A 17,507-nucleotide genomic window follows, 5' to 3' on the forward strand; every position below is an offset into this window, starting at 1 on the left:
GCGCGGGGTCGTGAGAAGAGCGGATCAAACAGATAGTACACAGTTTGTTTATCCAGGTTCGGGCCGCGAGGATGCGTAAAACCCTACTCCTGCTCTGGTGGATGTATATTCCTATTCTTGAGCTAGCTCTGGGGCATTAGGAGCTCCAAAAAGCCGAATCCTCCTCCTGGTCGCCTCGGGCCTCCTTTTATAGAAAAAGGGGTTGCCACAGTGGCACGCAGGAGGTGGAAAGGGTACAGTGATGCGAGGTTATCCCTCGCATTACATGACAAGGCGCATTTAATGCGTCTTGCTTAGGTGTCCTTGCTTTATCGGGGACGGGGGAGAAACCTGTCTCGTCCGTCGCCGCTCCTTCTTGTGTCGACACGTGCCCTGGCCAGCGATGCCTGTGATGCCATGTAGGTAGGCAGGCAGCTGAGGTGGCGCAGTGGTGGGTCTTCACGAAGATCTGCATGCCGCCACGCAGGTGCCTGCCCAGCTGGTTGGGTCGGCAGCTGCATGCATACGGTGGTGGAGGTTTAGTCGGCGTGGGCCTGATGGTGGCCCTGCGGATGTCCTTGGCAAGGGCCTTGCCGGGGCCCCGACAAGGGTCTTGCCGAGGCGCCTGCTGTCATCCCCGGCAAGGCGCTTGCCGGGGGTCTCGTGGTCTTCCCTGGCTGGTATCTCGCCGAAGGTCGTCGTCTTGTTAGTGCGTATCTGATCTTGAATGTCTTCACAAAGATCTGCATGCCACCACGGGGATGTATCCCGAATCCTTGCCCCTTGGGGGCAGTGGACTCAAGGGTAATTTGCTCCGTAGGCATGGGGCGAGTCGCCGCGGCAAGGGTCTTGCCGGGGTTGCCAAAGCTGTCCCCCGGCAAGGATCTTGCCGGGGGAGTCCGCTTCGTCGCTTTTGCTCTTCATGGTCTTGGCCTTGGCGTCGTCCTAGTTCCCTTGAGCTTCGGTCTTACCCTGGCTCACCTCCCTTGCCTTGCTTGGTGTGGTGGTGCCCGTGGCTCAGACTGTCCGTGCACAGTTATAGGGGTATAAAAAAGTGTACCCCTTTTTTTGTACACCGACAGGAGCCCCCGGGCCTGGGCCACACATAAGCGCAACACGTTGTTGGGCTAGGCCCAAAAACGGTGCGCGGGCAGGCGGGGCGGTTTTTACCGCGGTAAGATTCTTCGCGCGCTGCGCTTCCCATGACTCGCGCGCGTGGCTCGGCGTGGGTAGGTGGGCGTGACGTGGGCAACATGCGTGGGGTTGGTCTCTGCACGCATGCGTCACGTCGTGGTAAAGGGGCGGTTCGCGCCTTCCCCATAAACGGAGGGAGGCGTGGAGGCGCGGCCCATTTACTGAATGGGGCTGAGGTGTGGTCTTCAAGGCGTCCACTCCCCATGATCACGGGGTGGAGAGAGGTCGCCTCACCCGTCCCCTCGGTTCTGCACGTCCGCCACGTGCCTCCTATGCGCTTGGGGTGGCAAACGGCGGATGCGGGAAACCGGGCCGTCGCTGGTTGGGGCAGCGGGTCGGTCCTGTCTCCCTGCGCCTTCCGTGTTCTGATTGGCCGAGCGGGACGGCCGAGCCCCAACCCCATTCCTTCATAAAGAGCGGGAGGGGGGGATGGCGTCCCGCATTCTTCCATCTCCTTCCTCCTTCAGCTTCTGCTCCTCTCTTCCATTCGTCATGGAGAGAGGAAATCCCGGTCCTTCAACGGTGGCGGCGAGGGTCGCCGCTCGACAACGCGTCCCTTCTTCTCCTGATCCGTTTTTGCTTTTGCAGGGATGGAGAGACGTTGGCCCAGAGGGTGAAAAGGGCGAAGGCCTCGGCGAGCAGTCAGCCCCCGGCTGGGGCTTCAAAGACGCCACTGATGGTGTTGAGCAGCCCGGACAGCAGCCCCCGACACAGCCCCCAGCGTAAGTTCGTCACCCTCCTCTTATTCGACATGTGGTAGGTGTTCGATGCTATGGTGTTGTCCTTGTCGGGTTTGCAGGAGGGGAGCGGCAGCAGGAGGAGCCGCAGAGGGCTACCCCCAACACACCACCCCCATCGACTACGCCGCCGCGAGGGGCGTCCCCGGCAAGGGCACCAAGCACGGAGCCCACAGCCATGGAGGAAGAGGGGAACTTGGGCGCTGGTGACTCTGCCATGGCGCCAAATGCTGGCGGGGAGGGGACTTCTACTTCACAGCCTGGCACTGGTGAGTCGCCTGTCCTCCGTCTCTGTTTTTCCCTTATTCTTTTTCTTGGCTTCATTGCTCCCATTACTGCCCAGGCCCTCCTTCAATAGATATGGAGGACGTGGATACTGTTGTTGGGAGTATTGCTGAGGAGGCCGCAGCGGAGGCCGACAGGATTGCCGCCAGAGATGCTGACGAGGTCGCCGCCGATGAGGCCGCCAAGGATGCTGCCGAGGACACCGCCGCGGGGGCTGCCAAGGCGACCGGCGAGGCTTCTGCCGAGGGTGCCAGCGGTGGGCCTGCCGGGGAAGCCGGCAAGGCCACCGCCGAGGAAGAGGTGGTTGATGATCAGCCTCCCTCCTCCTCAACCTCGGGCCCCGGCAGATATCTGAAGGTGGGCGATGATCTTTTCGTCCATCTTCCAGGGGCGTCAAGTTCCCGAGCGCCCGCCGAAGGGGAAGTCTTTGACGGCGAGGTGCTTGCTGCCACCGGGCTCGAGGTGGTCGATGAACCGGGCATTGGCGGTGATGGTTCTCCAGAAGAGCAGCTTTTCCGTGCCATGGGGGCCAATTTCCGAAAGCTCCAAGTGCTCTACCGTGCTCGCCTGGACAAGGTCAAGTCCAGGATGGCAACGGTGGACAAGGCGGAGGTGGACTTCAAGGCGCGCGTTGCTGAGACGCAGACCTGGTTTCACCAGACTCGCGAGGAGCAGAGGGCCTTTCAGGGGGAATTGGCCAAGCGCGATGTAGAGCTCACCATGAAGATGGCTGACATCGAGAAGGCCCAGGAAAAGGCGGCGAACTTGGCTGCCGCGGCCGAGGCCTCTTGGAACCAGCATCAAGCCGCATTGGATTCCCAGGAAGAGGACCTCTCCGTGCGTGAGGCGAAGCTTGCCGCAACGCTCCACGGCAAGGATGAGGAGCTTGAGGCCCTTGTCGTGCGACGGACTCGCGAGCTAGAGCAGAGGCACAAAGAGGCACTCAATGCCAAAGCTCTGGCCCATGCCGGCAAGGTGAAGGAGTTGGAGGTAGAGCGGGACGAGCTGAAGGAGCAGGCCCTCAAGCTGTCCAACGAGAAGAGCACGCTCAACAGCGCCTTGGTAGAGGCGCAAGGAGCGGTCATCAGCAGGGCTGGGGAGCTCTCCAAAGCGCAAAACTCCATCAGAGATCTCAAGCTGAAGCTAGAGAATCTCGAGAAGATGTTGTTGGGGAGCAGAGCTCGGGAGGAGACCTTGACCAGGAGCCTAGAGGAGGAGAAGCCACTGTGGGCGAACGAGGCCGCCTCCCACCAGGAATATGTGGCGGGCGAGAACAGATGGATCAGCCGTCTGGAGGACGTCGCCGGCAGGGTCACCTCGCAGTTGGCCACCATGGGGATGCCAAACATGAGGTATGCCCCTGAGCGCAGCGGGACCGTCAACGCCAAGCTGACCCAGTTCTTCGAGGGCGTCCTTGGAACCTTGGCTTATCTTCACTCCAACAGAGCGGCCACGTTGGCCAGGGAGGCCCGGCGACTTTGCCGGGGGGTCATGACCAAGGTCCTCACCAAGATGGCGTACTGGAATCCCGACTTCGACTTCGAAGCCGCGATGTATAGCTTGCCGGATGGTACTGACCTCACGGTGCTCAAGGAGTGCATCAAGCCCATCATCATCAGTATCGACGAAATCAAGAGGGTGGAAGGCCAGCGCCGGGATTAGGCATCCCGTTCTTCTTCGCCGCTGCAGGTTCCCGACCAAGACAAATTTTATCTTTAGTTAGAACCGCAGCAATGATGTGATCTAACATAACTTTTGCAGTACTCTTAATTTTCATGCACGTTATTTCCCCGTTCAATTTCTCTTTGTATGCGCGCCCTATGTCGATTGGGTAGGTTCACCGGCGCGGAAGCCCCTAGCGGCGTTTTGGGGATGGATCCCCATGGGCCTGCCGGGTATGCGTGCTGCCGGACGAGCCACCTTACCGTTCTGAACGCGGCCGCTCGAACTGTCGAGCTTGACTCGAGTCAGAATCGAGAGCGTTGTTGATCGCGGAAGGCTACTCTGCCATTCTCAACGCAGCTGCTTGAGCTGTTGAGCGGACTCGAAACAGGGCAAGGGCGTTGTCGATCGTGGGAGAGCCCCCTGGCGTGCAGGTTTCTCATACAAAGGCGTGACATCTCTGGGGGGGGGGGGAATAATCTCATATAAGAAGGATAGAACAAATAAGGGTTCAGTGCAACTTAGCTTCTGTTTGCAGTCGCTCGAGTGCTGATCTTCTGGCCTCCTTTCTTCTCCAAGGGCCACGAAGACGAAGGAGTGCTGGGCTAACTGCTAGAGCCAATTCTCACAACTGCGCCCCCTACCTGGCGTGCCAAAGATGTCGGTGGGAACGACACCTATGGGATCACAAGAATCCCTACTACGGTTAGCGGGGCGCGGGTCATAGAAGAGCGGATCAAACAGATAGTACACAGTTTGTTTATCCAGGTTCGGGCCGCGAGGATGCGTAAAACCCTACTCCTGCTTTGGTGGATGTATATTCCTGTTCTTGAGCTAGCTCTGGGGCATTAGGAGCTCCAAAAAGCCGAATCCTCCTCCTGGTCGCCTCGGGCCTCCTTTTATAGAAAAAGGGGTTGCCACAGTGGCACGCAGGAGGTGGAAAGGGTACAGTGATGCGAGGTTATCCCTCGCATTACATGACAAGGCGCATTTAATGCGTCTTGCTTAGGTGTCCTTGCTTTATCGGGGACGGGGAGAAACCTGTCTCGTCCGTCGCCGCTCCTTCTTGTGTCGACACGCGCCCTGGCCAGCGATGCCTGTGATGCCATGTAGGTAGGCAGGCAGCTGAGGTGGCGCAGTGGTGGGTCTTCATGAAGATCTGCATGCCGCCACGCAGGTGCCTGCCTAGCTGGTTGGGTCGGCAGCTGCATGCGTACGGTGGTGGAGGTTTAGTCAGCGTGGGCCTGATGGTGGCCCTGCGGATGTCCTTGGCAAGGGCCTTGCCAGGGCCCCGGCAAGGGTCTTGCCGAGGCGCCTGCTGTCATCCCCGGCAAGGCGCTTGCCGGGGGTCTCGTGGTCTTCCCTGGCTGGTATCTCGCCAAAGGTCGTCGTCTTCTTAGTGCGTATCTGATCTTGAATGTCTTCACAAAGATCTGCATGCCACCATGGGGATGTCTCCCGAATCCTTGCCCCTTGGGGGCAGTGGACTCAAGGGTAATTTGCTCCGTAGGCATGGGGCAAGTCGCCGCGGCAAGGGTCTTGCCGGGGTTGCCAAAGCTGTCCCTCGGCAAGGATCTTGCCGGGGGAGTCCGCTTCGTCCCTTTTGCTCTTCGTGGTCTTGGCCTTGGCGTCGTCCTAGTTCCCTTGAGCTTCGGTCTTACCCTGGCTCACCTCCCTTGCCTTGCTTGGTGTGGTGGTGCCCGTGGCTCAGACTGTCCGTGCACAGTTATAGGGGTACAAAAAGTGTACCCCTCTTTTTGTACACCGACAGCAGCACTGTCACAGAGGTGCTCGTCATCAGCCACGATGGAGTTTTCGGTGACGGTGCCCGAGACCCGCTCCAAGCAACGCTGCAAGACCTGTCTGCACCCATCGCGGAAGACGCCGACGCCGAGACGCTGGAAGCCCGCCGCGTCCAGCTTGTTGAGAGTGCCAAGAAGCTAGCCAGCATGAGACGCCTTTCGGAGGCTTATCAACGCGAGATGGACCGCGCTGTTGGCGGCACGCCGGCTCGTGGCGGACCCAGCCACAACGGTATGGTCCGGCAGCATGGCGCGGCCATTGCCAGCATGTTCGGGGCCGATCGCCCCGTCTACGCCACGCCCATGGAGAACATACGAGCCGCCCAAGCGGCAGCAGATGAGCTGGACAACCTGGAGGGCGACGAGCGTCACCACATGATGGAGCGCGTCTAGCAACTCATCAATGCGGCTGCCGAGCAGCAAGAAGCCGGCTGCCGCATCGGGGGCCTCACCCGATGGAACGACGACCAGCCTCCCCGCCAGGATCATGGCGCGACATCTTGGACGCCGACTGATCGCAACCACGGGCGACGAGACAAGGAGCCGGCTGCCAGACACAGCCGGACGCACATCACCATCGAGCGCGACCAAGACGGCCTCCCTCATGCGGTGGAACGACAAGGCGGCTACCGGCCTCCCCAACGCAGAGAAAAGCGCGTGTCTCTGCCGCCTGTCGATCATCCGAGTGTTGGAGGCCGGCTTGGCCCCCGAGAAGGAATCGGACAGAATGATGCCCTCCACCGGACCGATCGTCTCAACCGACCCCTGGCGCTAGAAGAAGAAGACACTTTGGGCCCGCCTTGCTTCGGCCCCCGCATCCGAGATGAGCCCTTCCCCAAAGGGTTCACGCTCCCAAGAGATACGCCCAAGTATACCGGCTCCGTGAAGCCGGAGGACTGGCTGGTCGACTACTCCACCGCCGTCAGCATTGGAAACGGCAACAAGCGTGTTGCCGTGAAGTATGTTCCACTCGGCAACAACCTGAAGCCCCACAGCATCAATAGTTGGGTAGATTTCACGGAGGCCTTCATCCGCAACTTCACCAGCACGTACAAGCGGCCGCCCAAGCCTCGCCAGCTCTCCTTGTGCGTCCAAGGCCCCAACGAATCGACTCGCGATTACCTCACACGTTGGGCCGAGCTGCACAACTCTTGCGAGGGCGTGCATGAGGTGCAGGCCATCGAGTACTTCACAGCCGGGTGCAGAGAAGGAACTTTGCGCAAACACCGGCTCCTCTGCGACGAGCCGACGACCCTCGACGAGCTACTGATCATAGCAGACAAATACCCTACGGCCGATTCCTCCATGAAGATGGAAATTCAAGTTGATGCATTGGCAAGGTGGCTCCTCAGGCTCCTCGGACCCCGGCTGGTGACACTAGTCGGCGCCAACAGCAAAGAGACAACAAGCAAAAAGCCCCGATGCCGGCTTCCACCAGCCGGCAGGTGGCAGCAGTCGAAGACCGGCAGCCGGAGGGGCAGCCTCTTCCCAAGCGCCAGAAGGGCGGCAAGCCCAACTGGTTGCTCGCCTTCTCCTATGAGCAGAATCTTAATGCTCCCTGCAAATTCCACAGTGGCGCGAAGCTGTCCAACCACACCACACGGAAATGTCATTGGCTCACACGAATCTCCAAGGGCGAAGGGCTGCAACCACCCCCGCCTGCTGGCCAGCCGCCTCCGCCTCCTTAGCAGTCGGCGGCCCGCCCAACAGTCGACGCCGTTCAAGATCAATTCCCTGAAGAACATGGAGCGTATGTTGTTTTCACCAGTGTGGCCAATGACAGGTGCAACCGGCGCCGACAGTCTCGTGAGGTGAATGTCGTGGCCATTGAAGCCCCAGAGTTCATGCACTGGTTAGAGAGGCCAATCAGTTGGAGCCGGGATGATCACCCAGAAGTAATGCCTTCCCCGGGCTCTTACGCTTTGGTGTTGGAGGCCACCTTTGCCATGGAGAGGCGAGCTGCTCGTTTCTTCAGAGTCCTGATAGATGGCGGCAGCAGCATCAACATCCTGTACCGTGACACCATGGAGAAGTTAAAGATTAAACCCAAGCATCTCCTGCCCAGTCGGACTGTCTTCCACGACATAGTTCCTAGCCTTTCTCACTCACCAATCGGCAAGATCCAGATAGATGTCCTCTTCAGGGACGAAGACCATTTCCGCCAAGAGCCCATCTGGTTTGAGGTGGTCGACCTGGAAAGCCCGTACCACGCACTGCTTGGCCGACCTGCTTTAACCAAGTTCATGGCGGTGCCACATTATGCCTACCTCAAGATGAAGATGTCGAGTGCCAAGGGACTCATTACCATCTCCGGAGATTATCAGAAGTCGTCCGACTGTGCGGCCGCCAGCAGCCGGCCGGCCGAGTCCCTTGTGATCGCTGCCGAGAAGCGGCTCCTTAACCAGGTTGTGGCCATGGCCGGCAAGCAGCCGGACATGTCTCATGATCCCAAGGAGGCGGAAGCTGAAGGATCCTTCAAGCCGGCCAAGGAGACAAAGAAGATACCGTTGGACCCAGAGCGCCCGGAGAGGTACGCTGTCGTAGGCGGAAACCTTGATAGCAAATAGGAAAGCGAGCTCGTCGATTTCCTCCGTGAGAATCGGGACATCTTCGCATGGTCTCCCAAAGACATGCCGGGTGTACCGACGGATTTCGCCGAGCACAAGCTACATGTCAGAGAAGACGCCAAGCCAGTCAAGCAACCCCTACGCCAACTGTCGGAGGAGAAGAGAAGAACCATTGGAGAAGAGATCGCCCGTCTATTGGCAGCCGGCTTCATCATGGAAGTTTTCTTCCCAGAATGGCTTGCCAACCCAGTCCTTGTACCGAAGAAGAATAACAAATGGCGCATGTGCATTGACTACACCAGCCTCAACAAGGCCAGCCCAAAGGACCAGTTTGCTCTGCCACATATAGACCAAGTGATAGATTCCACAGCCGGATGCGAGCTGTTGAGTTTTTTGGATGCCTACTCAGGATATCACCAGATCAAGCTGAACCAGGCAGACCGTCTAAAGACTGCATTCATCACACCATTTGGAGCCTTCTGCTACCTGACTATGACATTCAGCCTGAGAAATGCCGGTGCCACTTTTCAGCGTTGCATGCATAAGTGCCTCCTCAAGCAACTCGGCAGAAATGCCCACGTCTACGTAGACGATATCGTGGTGAAGACAGAGAAGCACAACACACTCCTTGAAGATCTCAAGGAAACCTTTGAAAATCTGCGCCGATTTCAAATCAAGATCAACCTAGAAAAGTGCGTGTTCGGAGTACCAGCCGGCCAGCTCCTTGGCTTCCTGGTCTCAGAACATGGCATTGAGTGCAACCCTGTGAAGATCAAAGCCATTGAGAGGATGGAGAAGCCCACCTGACTGTGAGACGTCCATAAATTCACCGGCTGCTTGGCATCCATCAGCCAGTTCATCAGTCGGCTAGGCGAGAAGGCTCTTCCCCTGTGCCAGCTCATGAAGAAGACCACTCATTTCGAGTGGAACGACCAGGCGGATGATGCTTTTCTCCAGCTGAAAAAGATGTTGACGACGCCGCCTGTCCTGGCGGCTCCGACTGCTAAAGAGCTCATGTACCTTTACATCGCCGCTACTAGCCGGGTGGTCAGCACGGTCATAGTTGTGGAGCGCAAGGAAGACGGCAAGGCATTACCAGTCCAGAGGCCGGTGTATTACCTAATGAAGTGTTGTCCGCCTCCAAGCAGAACTACCCCCACTATCAGAAGATGTGCAACGACGTGCATTTTGCCGCCAAGAAGCTGAAGCCATACTTTTAGGGGCACCCAATCACTATTGTCTGCACCGCCCCACTTGCTGAGATCATTGGCAATAGAGATGCTTCTGGCCGAGTGGCCAAATGGGCCATCGAGTGGGCCCCCTACACCATCTACTACCAGCCTCGTACCGCCATCAAGTCCCAAGCACTGGCTGACTTCCTCGTCGACTGGGCCGAGACCCAGTACCTGCTGCCAGCGCGGGACTCCACCCATTGGCGGATGCATTTTGATGGTTCAAAAATGCGCACTGGTTTTGGAGCCGGCATCGTCCTCACCTCTCCCAAAGGCGACAAGCTCAAATACATGTTGCAAATCCACTTTGCCGCCTCCAACAATGTGGCCGAGTATGAAGCATTAATACACGACCTTCGGTTGGCCAAGGAAATCGGCATCCGCCGAATCCTATGCTACGGCGACTCCGACTTGGTGGTCCAGCAGTCTTCTGGTGACTGGGACGCCAAGGATGCAAATATGGCAAGCTACCCTTTTTTCATTCAGCAACTCAGTGGATACTTTGAGGGGTGCGAGTTCCTTCATGTGCCAAGAGCCGACAATGAGCAAGCAGATGCCTTGGCACGAATCGGCTCCACCCGACAAGCAATACCAGCTGGTGTCTCCCTTCAACGCCTCCTCAAGCCGTCGATCAAGCCATCTCCGGAATCTGAATCCATCTTTATGCCGGCTCCTCCCGAGGCCGACGGATCCAACTCTAGGGCTGCGGCAGCCGGCTCGCGGACCTCGGCAATCGGCCCGGGGATTGCAACAGTTGGCCCGGGGACTTCACCAAGCGGCTCGGGGACTGCAGCAGTCGCACCCGACCTAGGGACTTCAGAACCCGGCCCGGAGGCTGCGGCAGTCGGCCCGGGGACTTCATCGACACAGCAAGCGGCAGCCGACTCCAACCCGCCGCCTCCCAGCCCAACCGTCCTCATGCAAGTTGCAGTTCTGGCAGTTGAAGAACTAGCAGCACCTTCATGGGCGCAACCCATACTCAACTTTCTAGTAAACAAAGAGCTGCTGACTGATGAGATCTCAGCCCGACAAGTGCAACGTCGAGCAACAACATACACCATTGTCAACAGAGAACTTGTGAGGCGCAGTGTCACTGGTGTGTACCAGCGCTGCGTGGAGCCGTAGAAAGGCCAAGCAATCCTCAAAGACATCCACCAAGGCGAGTGCGGCCACCACACAGCTTCCAGATCACTCGTGGCCAAAGCTTTCGACCACGGTTTCTTCTGGCCGACTGCCTTGGAGGATGCCAAGGATCTAGTCAAACATTGCAAGGGGTGTTAGAAGTTCAGCTCGCAGCAACATCTACCAGCTTCTGCACTCAAAACCATTCCCTTAGCATGGCCTTTCACCGTCTGGGGCTTGGATATGGCGGGACCATTCAACACAACACGCGGCGGCATGACCCATCTGCTTGTCGCCGTGGACAAATTCACCAAGTGGATAGAAGCAAAGCCAATCAAGAAGTTGAATGGTCCGACTGCCGTGACGTTCATTGCAGATATCACCACTCGGTATGGAGTACCACATAGCATCATCACGGATAATGGCACAAATTTTGCCAAAGGAGCCTTGGCGCATTTCTGCGCGACGCAGGGCATCCGACTGGACCTAGCATCCGTTGCCCATCCACAGTCAAACGGCCAAGTTGAGCGAGAAAACGGCCTCATCCTTTCCGGCATCAAGCCCCGACTGGTCGAGCCTCTAGAGCGGTCGGCCGACTGCTGGATTGATGAGTGTTGGCCGTCCTCTGGAGCCTGCGCACAACTCCAAACAAGGCAACCGGCTTCACGCCTTTCTTCCTCGTCTACGATGCCGAAGTCGTCATCCCGACGGACATTGAGTTCGACTCACCTCGCGTCACCATGTACACCGAGGAGGAAGCAAAAGAAGTGTGAGAAGACGGTGTCAATCTACTGGGGGAGGGCCGACTATTAGCACTCTGTCGGTCCGCCATCTACTAGCAGAGTCTGCGCCGCTACTACAACTGGAAGGTCAAGCCAAGATCTTTCCTGGAGGGAAACCTTGTGCTCCGGCTGATCCAGCGAACAGCCGGCCAGCACAAGCTCTCGACACCTTGGGAAGGCCCATTCATCATTAGCAAAGTTTTGGGCAACGACTCCTACTACCTGATCGATGCTCAGAAACCCAGAGCATGCAAGAGAGACGACTCCGACAAAGAGACAGAGCGGCCATGGAATGCAAACCTCCTTTGAAGATTTTACAGTTGATGCAGTATGTACCATGCTATCTGTTGTATTAAGTACGAAGACTCCGGGTCCCCCGAGAAGAGCTCGGGGGCTACCCTCTTTTCTATATATGATAAGTATTATGCCTATGAATGTGTTATTTCATTATTCCGCCTGGTACCGGGTTCGACCAGTCGCCCCGGGGGCTCGCCGCCTTGTACTATGTGGAGCTTCCTGTAGTCGGACAAGTAGTGTGTTGGCTGAGGGAGTCCTGGACTAAGGGGTCCTCGGGCGTCCGGCCTGTTATCCATGGGACGAACTGATGGGCTGTGAAGACACGAAGGCCGAAGATTGTACCCATGTCCGGATTGGACTCTCCTTGGCATGGAAGGCAAGCTTGGCGACCGACTATGAAGATTCCTTCTTATGTAACCGACTCTATGTAAACCCTAGATCCCATCGGTGTCTATATAAACTGGAGGGGTTAGTCCGGAAAGGATATACTCATTACCATAGTCATATAGGCTAGGCTTCTAGGGTTTAGCCATTATGATCTCGTGGTAGATCAACTCTTGTAACACTCATATTCATCAATATCAATCAAGCAGGACGTAGGTATTACCTCCATAGAGAGGGCCCGAACCTGGGTAAACACCATGTCCCCCGTCTCCTATTACCATTGATCCTAGACGCATAGTTCGGGACTCCCTCCCGAGATCCGCCGGTTTTGACACCGACATTGGTGCTTTCATTGAGAGTTCCACTGTGCCGTCAACGAAAGGTTCGATGGCCCCTTCAATTGTCTATAGTGACGCTGTCCAAGGAGAAACCTTCCTCCCCGGATAGATTTTCGTGTTCGGCGGCTTCGTACTGTGGGCCAACTCGCTTGGCCATCTGGAGCAGATCGATAGCTACACCCATGGCCACCAGGTCAGATTTGGAAGCTTGAACTATGTCGCGGATATGCGTGGAGACTTGATCTTCAATGGATTTGAGACCGCAGCGATCACTCCCCCTCACCCCGATGAACATGACTTAAATATGTCATCGGATCACACCCAGGAGATGGCCCCTGTTGCTACAACGGCCTTAGAACCGGAGCAGATCGTGCCATCTGAGGCCACCGAGTCCACGGTGTTGGAGCCACACATGGGCTCGGCACCCCGCAATATCTGCGTCAATGGAACTCCGTACTCGTCTCCGGCTATGAGTTCCGAACCGGGCACGCCCGCCGACACCGAGCTGGATCGGTTATCGATTTTCAAATTTAGCGCCGCAGACATCTTCCAGCACTCACCTTTGGGTGTTGTGCTAAACTCTTTAAAGAACCTGTCCCTGGAGAAGAACTCACTGCCGAACTATGTTCGGTTCGAGCCAAAGGCTGATGATGGGGAATTTCGCTTCCCACCCGCCACCCACTTCATAGCCACTGTCGATGACTTAACCGACGTGCTTGATTACGGCTCCGAGGACATCAACGGTATGGACGACAATGCCGACATGGAGCAAGGCCAAGACCCACCGTTCACTGGACGCTAGACAACCACCTCTTCGTACGATGTGTACATGGTCGACACACCTAAAAAAGCTAGCGACGACGGCAAAGGAGATCCAGTTGCGAATAAACCTTCTGAGACACAGTCCAAGCGCCGGTGCCCTAAACGCCGCTCTAAGCCTCGTCGCTCAAATGATGGAAACACTGGCACCAGAGAGAATAGTACTCCGGGCGATGCCGAAAACAATGAAGACCCTGTCGGGGCTGCATCCGAACAAGAGGAACAAGACAACGGGCAAGATAACCCTGATAAACAGGCCATGCCCAATGACCCAGACGATGATAGTTATCGTCTAGTCTCCGAGGATGATGAGAGCCTCGAGAGTAAGGACTTAGTCATGCCTGAGGCACCCCTTGAACAGTAGCGCTTCAAGCGCCATCTAATAGCCACTGCAAGAAACCTGAAGAAGAAGCAGCAGCAGCTCCAGGCTGATCAAGACCTGCTCATTGACAGGTGGACTGATGTCCTAGCAGCCAAGGAATATGGCCTCGAGCGCCCAGCCAAGAGTTACCCAAAGCGCAGACTGCTACCTCAGTTTGATGAGGAGGTACCAGACCCCATACTTCCCTCACGCAATGTGGACTGACCACCACGTGGTCGGGATAATACGGCGGACCGGCCACCCCGCGGTCGGGATAAAACAACAACTCAAGCCGAACGACAGCCCACCCCACTGCCTCGCAAAAACAGGGATAGAACAGCTCGGGACCATACATACGACCTTCGGCACGAGCTAGACAGTAGAGTAGGACACACCAGATCAATCTACGGATCGCGAGGACGCTTCCCAATTCGGGATGATGGCTACCTATTCGGACGTGACAAACCTAGTCACACCCGGGCCGATAACCGCAGACGGACTTCATCGGAGGTGCGCCGTGACGCAGCCCGATATAGAGGTGCCGCACACCCTCTCTTCTTCACAAATGAGGTGCTGGATCATGAATTCCCCGAGCGGTTCAAGCCCGTCAATATTGAATCATACGACGGAACAACCGATCCTGCACTATTGATTGAGGACTTTATTCTCCACATCCACATGGCCCATGGAGACGACCTCCACGCCATCAAATACCTCCCAGTAAAACTCAAAGGGCCAACTCGACACTGGCTAAACAGCCTGCCTGAGAATTCCATCGGCATCTAGGAGGACTTGGAAGAGGCCTTCCTTGACAACTTCCAAGGTACATATGTCCGGCCACCCGATGCCGATGACTTAAGCCACATAGTTCAACAACCTGGAGAATCAGCCAGAAAATTCTGGACTAGGTTCCTAACCAAAAAGAACCAGATCGTTGACTGTCCGGATGCCGAAGCCCTAGCGGCCTTTAAACACAATATCCGTGACGAATGGCTAGCACACCACCTTGGCCAAGAAAAGCCGAAGTCCATGGCAGCCCTTACGGCACTCATGGCCCTCTTTTGCGCGGGTGAGGACAGCTGGCTGGCTCGTAGCAAAAACACAACCAGCAAGACAAGCCCCTCCAAGGCCAATAACAGCTCCAGCAAGCTCCGGCACAACAGACACAAACGCTGATGCAATGGAGACAACACCGATGACACCACCGTTAACGCCAGATCCAGTGGCTCAAGTCCGGCCAACGAAAGAAGCCCTACAAAAGGAACAGTGAGGGACCATCCAGCCTGGATCACATACTCGATCGTCCGTGCCAGATACATGGTACCCCAGATAAAAAAGCCAATCACACCAACAGAGACTGTTGGGTTTTCAAACAGGCTGGCAAATTAAATGCCGAAAACAAAGAAAAGGGATCATAAAGTGAGGACAAGGACGAAGAGCCCCGGCAGCCGAACACTGGAGGACAGAAGAAATTTCCCCCTCAAGTCAAAACGGTGAACATGATATACTCTACGCACATCCCCAAAAGGGAGCACAAGCGAGCACTTAGGGATGTCTATTTGGTAGAGCCAGTCGCCCCGAAATTCAATCCCTGGTCATCATTCCCGATCACCTTCGATCGTCGAGATCACCTAACTAGTATCTGGCATGGTGGTTCTACCGCACTGGTTCTCGACCCAATCATGAACAGATTTCACCTAACACGAGTCCTAATGGACGGTGGTAGCAGCCTCAACCTGCTCTATTAGGATACAGTGCGGAAGATGGGCATTAATCCCTCACGAACCAAACCAACAAAGACTACCTTTAAAGGAGTCATACCAGGCGTTGAGGCCCGCTGCATGGGCTCAATCACGCTGGAGGTGGTCTTCGATTCTCCGGACAACTTCCGAAGCAAAGAGTTAATCTTCGATATCGTCCCCTTCTGCAGCGGCTACCACACACTGCTCGATGAACCGCGTTTGCTAGATTCAACACAGTGCCACACTATGCTTATCTCAAGCTCAAGATGCCCGGTCCGCGCGGCGTCATAACAGTCAATGGCAATACTGAACGCTCCCTCCGGTCAGAGGAGCACACCGCCGCCCTAGCGGCAGAGGTACAGAGCGGCCTTCTCAAGCAGCACCATAGTACGACTGCCGAGCCCCTGGACATCATTAAGAGGTTCCGGACTACACTGCAACAGGACAACGCGACTCATCAAGAGCTCGGTTAGCAATTCGGCCTCCGTCCCAGTCCCGATGAAGTAGTGGCATTCGTACCACGCGTACATAGTTACGCACTCAAAATTCCATGGACATCGACGGAGGCACAAGCCAGCCCGGGATCTACAGTTTGGCTAGACCGATCCCGGGCACACATATAACTTTACTATCCCCTTTTCCCTTTTTTTAGGTTGCTCTTACGTGGGCCTCCTTCGACGGCCTGATTAATGGCCCTGTCAAAGGATAAACACATCGGATTGACACAGAGCACAGGCGTACATGGGAAGCCCTAGAGGCTAACTAAATGATTACTCTATCCATTTTAGGACCCACACGCAACTCGCCTTTGGTCGCGACATGTCAAACAGCCGGTTTCTTATGGCATTATTTTGTACTAATGTGCTTAGACGCATTAACCCAACTATAATGGAAACAATTCATGATCCAAGTTCAAGGGCCCCAGATCCTATCTCTGTTCTCCCTCTGTTTTCCTTTAAATTACTTATTTTCTAGCAACCGTACACTTTGGTACGTTTCATATTTGCCAGGGGCTCCCCATCACCCCATGATACGACAACAAAGTACGGACAATCCTTAAAGATAAGTTCGGCACCCTGAATTTAGCATTATATGCATTGGCTCCGAATCATGTCTTCGGTCAATAGTTGGGTTGCCCAGCTCCTGTGCTTGCTACCCTATGTTCCGCTAAATCTTCTAGGGTAGTAAAGGGAGAACTACTGCGATTGTGCCCTGGCCTTGACCAGATGAGCACCTCAGTAGAGAAAGCCGAAACTGACTGTCATGATACGGCGAGAGCCGGTCAGCTGTTTGAGGGTTACAAATCATTGGAGATTTTTTCTGCATTATGCAACAAATCGGCATTTCCCGATCACATGCTGACAACACCCTAGCTTGAACCAGGGGCTGCGCCCATGCTTTATTATAAAACTCCTATCACTAAGTGAGGGCGTTTAAGCCGGATAGTATGATTGCCTTGTCCGTTGCGCTAAACAACTCCTTCAAGGGCCATACAATTGGATCAAGATTGTTTAGATTCCATCCCGAACACCTCCGTACTACCTACGTGAGGGCAGAAGCCGACGAATGGCCAACCCTCAGATTACATACAACACGGCCGCACATGAGGAAACAATTAAAGCATAACAAAATTACATCACAAAACAGGCTTTGTTTTTTATAATACAAGGCAAAGGCAACATGAATACATTTATTGAAATACAATGTCCTGCGAACATTGTGCTGCCGCAAGGCGAGACCCCTCTACGACATCCGCAAAATACCATTCGGGTGTGCGGTGCTCCTTGCTCTCTAGTGGCCCTCTGGTCACCTCGACGGCGTCCATCTTCGCCCACCACATCTTGCAACGGGCGAAGGCCATGCGTGCACCTTCAATGCAGGCCGAGCGCTTGACGACGTCCAGCCGAGGATAGGCGTTCACCATCCGCCTCACGAGTTCGAAGTAGCTTCTTGGCATAGCTTCGGTTGGCCATAGCTGGATTATCAAATCCTTCATGGCTGGTACGGCCACCCTATGCAGCTCCACTAGCTGTTTCAGTTGATCGGTGAAGGAAACGGGATGCTCTGGCGCCGCATACTGCGACCAGAATAGCTTCTCCGTAGAACCCCCTCCTTCGGCTCGATAGAACTCCGCGGCGTCTGATACACTGCATGGTAAATCCGCAAAAGCTCATGGGGAACTCCGAACCCGGGTTAGTAAAAGG

At 55.8% G+C, this 17,507-nt stretch overlaps 1 pseudogene; it reads left to right on the forward strand.

The window, feature by feature from the left end:
• The first annotated feature begins 7,938 nt into the window (after positions 1 to 7,938).
• Positions 7,939 to 16,012, forward strand: LOC125537523 (annotated as a pseudogene).
• The last annotated feature ends 1,495 nt before the right edge of the window (positions 16,013 to 17,507 follow it).

Source organism: Triticum urartu, chromosome 2 (genome assembly GCF_003073215.2).
Source record: "Triticum urartu cultivar G1812 chromosome 2, Tu2.1, whole genome shotgun sequence".
NCBI classification, from domain to species: Eukaryota; Viridiplantae; Streptophyta; class Magnoliopsida; order Poales; family Poaceae; genus Triticum; species Triticum urartu.